Source organism: Salmo trutta, chromosome 5 (genome assembly GCF_901001165.1).
Source record: "Salmo trutta chromosome 5, fSalTru1.1, whole genome shotgun sequence".
Lineage (NCBI taxonomy): Eukaryota > Metazoa > Chordata > Actinopteri > Salmoniformes > Salmonidae > Salmo > Salmo trutta.
In genome coordinates, this window is record NC_042961.1 from 56,326,095 (window position 1) to 56,336,177 (window position 10,083).

A 10,083-nucleotide genomic window follows, 5' to 3' on the forward strand; every position below is an offset into this window, starting at 1 on the left:
TTTATCCCTCTCTCACCCTTACTCTCAATTCAATTTCAATTTAAGGGAATTATTGGCATGGGGAAAATATGTTTACATTGCCAAAGCAAGTGAAATAGATAATAAACAAAAGTGAAATAAACAATAAAAAAACTAACAGTAAACATTACACTCATAAAAGTTACAAAAGAATAAAGACATTTCAAATGTCATATTAGGTCTATATACAGTGTAGTAATGATGTGCAAATAGTTAAAGTACAAAAGGGAAAATAAATAAACATAAATATAGGTTGTATTTACAATGGTGTTTGTTCTTCACTGGTTGCCTTGTGGCAACAGGTCACAAATCCGGCGCTGTGATTGTGGCATCTCTAATATGGTCATACATTTGGCAGGAGGTTAGGAAGTGCACCTCAGTTTCCACCTCATTTTGTGGGCAGTGTGCACATAGCCTGTCTTCTCTTGAGAGCCAGGTCTACCTTCGGCGGCCTTTCTCAATAGCAAGGCTATGCTCACTGAGTCTTTCCTTAATTTTGGGTCATTCACAGTGGTCAGGTATTCTGCCACTGTGTACTTTCTGTTTAGGGCCAAATAACATTCTAGTTTGCCCTGTTTTTTTGTTAATTCTTTCCAATGTGTCAAGTAATTATCTTTTTGTTTTCTTATGATTTGGTTGAGTCTAATTGTGTTTCTGTCCTGGGGCTCTGTGTGGTCTGTTTGTGTTTGTGAACAGAGCCCCAGGACCAGCTTGCTTAGGGGACTCTTTTCCAGGTTAATTTCTCTGTGGGTGATGGCTTTGTTATGGAAGGTTTGGGAATCACTTCCTTTTTGGTGGTTGTAGAATTTAACAGCTCTTTTCTGGATTTTGATCATTAGCGGGTATCGGCCTAATTCTGCTCTGCATGCATTATTTGGTGTTTTACATTGTACACAGAGGATATTTTTCCAAAATTCTGCATGCAGAGTCTCAATGTGGTGTTTGTCCCATTTAGTGAATTCTTGGTTGGTGAGAAGACCCCAGACCTCACAACCATAAAAGGCAATGGGCTCTATAACTGATTTTTTGCCAGATCCTAATTGGTATGTCGAATTTTATGTTCCTTTTGATGGCATAGAATGCCCTTCTTGGCTTGTCTCTCTGATCGTTCACAGCTTTGTGGAAGTTACCTGTGGCCCTCATGTTTAGGCCGAGGTATGTATTGTTTTTTGTGTGCTCTAGGGCAACGGTGTCTAGATGGAATTTGTATTTGTGGTCCTGGCAACTGGTCCTTTTTTGGAACACCATTATTTTAGTCTTACTGAGATTTCTCTCTCTTGCTCTCTCGCCCTCCTCCTCCCCATAGACCATAATGCAGCAGCCTAATAACCACAGCAGCCGGACTCCTAAGGTGAAGGAGAAGGACCTTCACCAGAGGTTGGAGGACAGAGGCTCAGAACCCTGGAACAAGCCCAACCTCAGTGACAAGCTACAGGCTGTCTTCTATGACATATGACACCCTATTCCCTATATAGTGCCCTATCCAGTTCCAATGTCATACATGTCTTATGAGTTACAGGGAAACAATTGGAGAATTCCAGTAACATATAATCGCACTGACCCTGATGATGATGTCGTCTATGCTGTCTCACATGACACACTATTCCCTATATAGCGCACTACTTTTGACTGGAGCCCACTCTTTTCCATTAAGTGCACTGCTTGTGACCAGAGATACATTGTGACAAGACCGGCTTTGTAGTAAACACGAGGATTTGACAGTATAATCAACATACTAGTGTGTGGATGTATTCTGTGTTTTCTAACCTTGTCTTTATTCCCACTGATGGTGATACAGGACAAGAGTCTGGAGACTGTGGAGGCTACCCACTCAGCACCCTGGAATAAACCACAACTCAGCAACAGCAAGGTGGGTTCGGTTTCCAACCAGTAAACAACTAGCCATACCATGTTTATGCCAGGGACCTTGTCCCAAGACTGTTGAATCACCGACTTAACTTTCTACATATAGATTTTGAATCTTGGATGCTGGGCATGATGGCTGAGCTTACCTATAATGTTGCACAATGATTTAAATCAATAATTGTTTTAGTTGTTTTGCGGTGTCTTTTCCAATGATATGACGTACAAATTACTTCAGCCTACCCCTTACAAATAAAAAAACACATGAACAAATCACATGAGGAAAAAACATACATGGGTGGTGTGTTATATTAACCTACCTGGGTGGTGTATTATATGAACCTACCTGGGTGGTGTGTTATATTAACCTACCTGGGTGGTGTGTTATATTAACCTACCTGGGTGGTGTGTTATATTAACCTTCCTGGGTGGTGTGTTATAATAACCTACCTGGGTGGTGTGTCATATTAACCTACCTGGGTGGTGTGTTATATGAACCTACCTGGGTGGTGTGTTATATGAACCTACCTGGGTGGTGTGTTATATGAACCTACCTGGGTGGTGTGTTATATTAACCTACCTGGGTGGTGTGTTATATTAACCTACCTGGTGTGTTATATTAACATACCTGGGTGGTGTATTATATGAACCTACCTGGGTGGTGTGTTATATGAACCTACCTGGGTGGTGTGTTATATTAACCTACCTGGGTGGTGTGTTATATTAACCTTCCTGGGTGGTGTGTTATATTAGCCTACCTGGGTGGTGTGTTATATTAACCTACCTGCGTGGTGTGTTATATTAACCTATTAACCTTCCTGGGTGGTGTGTTATATTAACCTACCTGGGTGGTGTGTTATATTAACCTACCTGGGTGGTGTGTTATATTAGCCTACCTGGGTGGTGTGTTATATTAATCTACCTGGGTGGTGTGTTATATTAACATACCTGGGCGGTGTATTATATTAACCTACCTGGGTGGTGTGTTATATTAACCTACCTGGGTGGTGTGTTATATTAACCTACCTGGGTGGTGTGTTATATTAACCTACCTGGGTGGTGTGTTATATGAACCTACCTGGGTGGTGTATTATATGAACCTACCTGGGTGGTGTGTTATATTAACCTACCTGGTGTGTTATATTAACCTACCTGGGTGGTGTGTTATATTAACCTTCCTGGGTGGTGTGTTATATTAACCTATTAACCTTCCTGGGTGGTGTGTTATATGAACCTATTAACCTACCTGGGTGGTGTGTTATATTAACCTACCTGGGTGGTGTGTTATATTAACCTACCTGGGTGGTGTGTTATATGAACCTACCTTGGTGATGTGTCATATTCACCTTCCTGGGTGGTGTGTTATATTAACCTACCTGGGTGGTGTGTTATATTAACCTACCTGGGTGGTGTGTTATATTAACCTACCTGGGTGGTGTGTTATATTAACCTACCTGGGTGGTGTGTTATATTAACCTACCTGGGTGGTGTGTTATATTAACCTACCAGGGTGGTGTGTTATATTAACCTACCTGGGTGGTGTGTTATATTAACCTACCTGGGTGGTGTGTTATATGAACCTACCTTGGTGATGTGTTATATTAACCTTCCTGGGTGGTGTGTTATATTAACCTACCTGGGTGGTGTGTTATATTAGCCTTCCTGGGTGGTGTGTTATATTAACCTACCTGGGTGGTGTATTATATTAACCTTCCTGGGTGGTGTGTTATATTAACCTACCTGGGTGGTGTGTTATATTAACCTACCTGGGTGGTGTGTTATATTAACCTACCTGGGTGGTGTGTTATATTAACCTACCTGGGTGGTGTGTTATATTAACCTACCTGGGTGGTGTGTTATATTAACCTACCTGGGTGGTGTGTTATATTAACCTACCTGGGTGGTGTGTTATATTAACCTTCCTGGGTGGTGTGTTATATTAACCTACCTGGGTGGTGTGTTATATTAACCTACCTGGGTGGTGTGTTATATTAACCTACCTGGGTGGTGTGTTATATTAACCTACCTGGGTGGTGTGTTATATTAGCTACCTGGGTGGTGTGTTATATTAACCTACCTGGGTGGTGTGTTATATTAACCTTCCTGGGTGGTGTGTTATATTAACCTACCTGGTGTGTTATATTAACCTACCTGGGTGGTGTGTTATATTAACCTTCCTGGGTGGTGTGCTATATTAACCTACCTGGGTGGTGTGTTACATTAACCTACCTGGGTGGTGTGTTATATTAACCTACCTGGCTGGTGTGTTATATAAACCTTCCTGGGTGGTGTGTTATATTAACCTACCTGGGTGGTGTATTATATTAACCTACCTGGGTGGTGTGTTATATTAACCTACCTGGGTGGTGTGTTATATTAACCTACCTGGGTGGTGTGTTATATTAGCTACCTGGGTGGTGTGTTATATTAACCTTCCTGGGTGGTGTGTTATATTAACCTACCTGGGTGGTGTGTTATATTAACCTACCTGGGTGGTGTGTTATATGAACCTACCTGGGTGGTGTGTTATATTAACCTTCCTGGTGTGTTATATTAACCTTCCTGGGTGGTGTTTTATATTAACCTACCTGGGTGGTGTGTTATATGAACCTACCTGGGTGGTGTGTTATATTAACCTTCCTGGTGTGTTATATTAACCTACCTGGGTGGTGTGTTATATTAATCTACCTGGGTGGTGTGTTATATTAACCTACCTGGGTGGTGTGTTATATTAACCTTCCTGGGTGGTGTGTTATATTAACCTTCCTGGGTGGTGTATTATATTAACCTACCTGGGTGGTGTGTTATATTAACCTACCTGGGTGGTGTGTTATATTAACCTACCTGGGTGGTGTGTTATATTAACCTACCTGGGTGGTGTGTTATATTAACCTACCTGGGTGGTGTGTTATATTAGCTACCTGGGTGGTGTGTTATATTAACCTACCTGGGTGGTGTGTTATATTAACCTTCCTGGGTGGTGTGTTATATTAACCTACCTGGTGTGTTATATTAACCTACCTGGGTGGTGTGTTATATTAACCTTCCTGGGTGGTGTGCTATATTAACCTACGTGGGTGGTGTGTTACATTAACCTACCTAGGTGGTGTGTTATATTAACCTACCTGGCTGGTGTGTTATATAAACCTTCCTGGGTGGTGTGTTATATTAACCTACCTGGGTGGTGTATTATATTAACCTACCTGGGTGGTGTGTTATATTAACCTACCTGGGTGGTGTGTTATATTAACCTACCTGGGTGGTGTGTTATATTAGCTACCTGGGTGGTGTGTTATATTAACCTTCCTGGGTGGTGTGTTATATTAACCTACCTGGGTGGTGTGTTATATTAACCTACCTGGGTGGTGTGTTATATGAACCTACCTGGGTGGTGTGTTATATTAACCTTCCTGGTGTGTTATATTAACCTTCCTGGGTGGTGTGTTATATTAACCTACCTGGGTGGTGTGTTATATGAACCTACCTGGGTGGTGTGTTATATTAACCTTCCTGGGTGGTGTGTTATATTAACCTACCAGGGTGGTGTGTTATATTAACCTACCTGGGTGGTGTGTTATATTTACCTACCTGGGTGGTGTATTGTAGTAACCTACCTGGGTGGTGTGTTATATTAACCTACCTGGGTGCTGTATTATATTAACCTACTTGGGTGGCGTGTTATATTAACTTACCTGGTGTGTTATATTAACCTACCTGGGTGGTGTGTTATATTAACCTACCTGGGTGGTGTGTTATATTAACCTACCTGGTGTGTTATATTAACCTACCTGGGTGTTGTGTTATATTAACCTACCTGGATGGTGTGTTATATTAACCTACCTGGTGTGTTATAGTAACCCACCTGGGTGGTGTGTTATATTAACCTACCTGGGAGGTGTGTTATATTAACCTACCTGGGAGGTGTGTTATATTAACCTACCTGGGTGGTGTGTTATATTAACCTACCTGGGTGGTGTGTTATATTAACCTTCCTGGGTGGTGTGTTATATGAACCTACCTGGGCGGGAAAATGAAGTCTGAAATTTCAATGTGGAAATTAAAAACTTCAAAAAAGTTTTTCTAAGGCCAGGAGCCACACCCTCATAGGGGTCTTTTTTTCTCTCCCAGATCATAATCAACCTGGAATGTAGACATAAATAGAATACTTTTTAGTATAAAAAAAATGAAAATATCTTTTTGAAATATGCAAATTAGGTGATATCTCAATAAATATGCATACATTTACATATCGTGCAAATCCATTTTTCTGTCAGCGCCCCCCGATTTCTCAGCCTGGCACACAGGCCAAAGTCACACAGTTGCAGTGCAAATATGTTTCTCAATCGATCCCAATATTACAGTCGTTCCTTGATCATGTTTGGAACTGTTAGTTGCTTTATGATTCAGAAGACCTTCCTGTACTAACCTGTTTCTGTTCTCTCCTCTACCTCTATAGCCCTGGCCTGTCCTCCCAACAGTTCTTACTCCATGTGTGTGAGCTCCTGTCCAGAGACATGTCTGGGTGTCAGCGGCCCCCCTGGCTGCTCCGAGGTGTGTGTGGAGGGGTGTGAGTGTAACCTTGGCTTTATCCTGAGTGACGACAAGTGTGTTCCTGTTAAAGACTGTGGCTGTGTCAACTTCTCTGGAGACTACCATCCTGTGAGTAACCCTCCTGTGATTCACCTTCGTGAATGTTTAATACTGTTTAATAATGTCAAATCTCAATGTGACCTCTGGTTAAACAAAGGATAAAACAATGTATACTTAAGTTGGCTTTAAAGAAACAATCTTTACAACTTTACCTTCTGTCGTAAGTCACAAACACACACACCTGACTGTCTGTCCTCCATGTACTGTAACATACCTGTGTGCTTTTGGAATTTTTGTAATGTGTGTTATTTATCTTGTGAAGCACCAATACTGTGAACGTGGTGAGCCACAAGGATCAGTCATATTCCATGTTTGTCCCGAATCAGTGGCTAACTGCAAGCATTGAAAAGCAATCACTAGCCTGCTATTCAGTGGAGTGGCTGTGTGGTCCCAAGTCTGGGATTAAGGGTCTCTTTTCCAAGCTTAAAATGATAAACATTCAACATTGGCCATGCTGTCAATGAAGCATGATTTGTGCCGCATTCAAAACAACTGTTAACTCAGAACTGGGAAATCTGACTTCAGTGAGTTCAAGACAACTGGGAAAATACGAGCTCCGACTGGGAAAATAAGTTTTGAACTGTCATCCAACTCGGAATTGTAAATCGGGAACTCGGGCCACTTTCTAGAGCTACGACCTGAAGATCACTGACGTCATCATGATTCGACCCTTTGATGACAAAGTTTAATGACAAAATTTGCCCACGAACAACCGCCGTGCCACCTTCCTGTTCAAGTGAGCACAGCACAAGGTGAGTCCAAAAATGTCTTGTATGCTGCTGCATAAATTATGTAATATGCCAGGGAAATATGTATACTGTAGCTAAGAAAGTAATACTAAGTGTATGTTGTGTAGTAAGCTATTAGTAGCCCGTGTGATTCACCCTAATAATTTGGTCTATTTTCCCCTCATATAGCCTATAACCTGTTTTATAGAAATGGAATCATCCAATATTGTAAGAGCTTTCATTGTCTGCTTATATGCCACCTTTATTTATCCCACGGTTCTGACTTGGTGTACAGGGAGAATACTGTAAGAACGGCCCATGTTCTGAATTCTGTCGCTGTACATTTCAAAAGTGCTGAATAAATAGTTATATTGACTACGTCCGTCCTAACTCGCTCATTAATGTCTTAATCGAAATTACGGATTACCGCTTATCCGCTTGTCGTCCCCTTATGGTTTAGTTTGTACATCTCAACTGTCAGTAGAAACCACATTTGTTTAAGCAAGTCAGCCATATCAGCTAAAATTTTTTTTTTTAAGGCAGTAAATGAGGCTGAATGAATTGTTTCGCTGCCAGACAAGGTTCCGCTGATATCCAGGTGTAGCAGTGGTAAGGTGTTGGGACAGCTTTATGTAGGCCTTAATTTGTGGGCACCATTTCTCACCGTTATAGTGCAATTAATGTATTGCTTAGTGTTGAGTTGTGGCTTTGCTGGCATACATCCCACATTGTTTTGTTTTTGTTTGCCACACCAAGATCGACATGCTAAAATCCCCACTGGCTGCAAGCATAACATGGTCTTGTTTATGTGTGTACACACACACACACACACACACACACACACACACACACACACACACACACACACACACACACACACACACACACACACACACATATACAAACTGCCCAATCTTTCCAATTGTCTTTATTCATTCAGTCAGTGCAACAAACTAGGAGTGACCAAAAACACTTTTTTCCCCCAACATGTTTGTTGCAAATTCAAAACACTTTTTGCCAACAGACGTTTGCATTCAAGGCATTCCTTGTGTTTGTGTATCCGAGGAACCATGAACAATACATTTTAATTGTAAATAAAGTGCTTAAAAACAAATTACTGTTAAAAATAAGTCCAAAATATACATAAACAATGCAATTATGAGTTACTTTGGTCTGAGTGGAAATAATAAATTAATTTCAAATCACAAAGAAAGGAATGGAAATGTTATGACCAAACGTTTTGTCTGATAAAGGGAACAATGGAAATGCAGTTGGAATGGGGCTGTTTTTCAAGGTAAATAAAAACAAACAAAATAAATCATGATAAACAAGATAACAGCAAAGCCTACATTCTCTACTCTACTATGGGTTGAGAGCTACAGTGCATTTGGAAAGTATTCAGACCCCTTGACTTTTTCCACATTTTGTTACCTTACAGCCTTATTAAAAAAAAAAACAATCCTCATCAATCTACACATAATACCCCATAATGACAAAGTAAAAACAGGTTTTTAGATACTTTTGCAAATGTATTAAAAAACAACAACAAATACCTTATTTACATAAGTATTCAGACTATGAGACTCGAAATTGAGCTCAGGTGCATTTTGTTTCCATTGATCATCTTTGAGATATTTCTACAACTTGGAGTCCACCTGTGGTAAATTCTATTGATTGGACATGATTTGGAAAGGCACACACCTGTCTATATAAAAGGTCCCACAGTTGACAGTACATGTCAGAGCAAAAACCAAGACATGAGGTCAAAGGAATTGTCCGTAGTGCTCCAGGACAGGATTGTGTCGAGGCACAGATCTGGGGAAGGATATAAAACATTTCTGCAGCATTGAAGGTTCCCAAGAACACAGTGGCCTCACTCATTCTTAAATGGATGAAGTTTGGAACCACCAAGACTCTTCCTAGAGCTGGCCGCCCGGCCAAACTGAGCAATCGGGGGAGAAGGGCCTTGGTCAGGGAGGTGATTAAGAACCCAATGGTCACTCTGACAGAGCTCTAGTGTTCCTCTGTGGAGATGGGAGAACCTTCCAGAAGGACAACCATCTCTGTAGCAATCCACCAATCAGGCCTTTATGGTAGAGTGGCCAGATGGAAGCCACTCCTCAGTAAAAGGCACATGGCAGCCTGCTTGGAGTTTGCCAAAATGCACCTAAATGACTCTCACCATGAGAAACAAGATTCCCTGGTCTGATGAAACCAAGATTGAACTCTTTGACCTGAATGCCAACCTCCACATCTGGAGGAAACCTGGTACCATCCCTACGGTGAAGCATGGTGGTGGCAGCATCATGATGTGGGGATGTTTTTCAGCGACAGGTACTGGGAAACTAGTCAGGATCGAGGGAAAGATGAACGGAGCAAAGTACAGAGAGATCTTTGATGGAAATCTGCTCCAGATGGCTCAGGACTTCAGACTGGGGCGAAGGTTCACCTTCCAACAGGACAACAACCCTAAGCACACAGCCAAGACAACATCGGGAAAAGTCTCTGAATGTTCTTGAGTGGTCCAGCAAGAGTCCGTGCTTGAACTCCATCGAACATGTCTGGAGAGACCTGAAAATAGCTCTGCAGCGACACTCCCCATCCAATCTGACAGCGTTTCAGAGGATCTGCAGAGACTCGAGGCTGTAATTGTTCCTAAAAGGCGCTTCAACAAAGTACTAAGGGTCTGAATAGGTTTCTCTAAAACCTGTTTTTGCATCGTCATTATGGGGTATTGGGTGTAGATTGATGAGGGGGAAAAAACGATGTAATCCATTTTAGAATAAGGCTGGAACCTAACAAAACGTGGAAAAAGTAAAAGTGT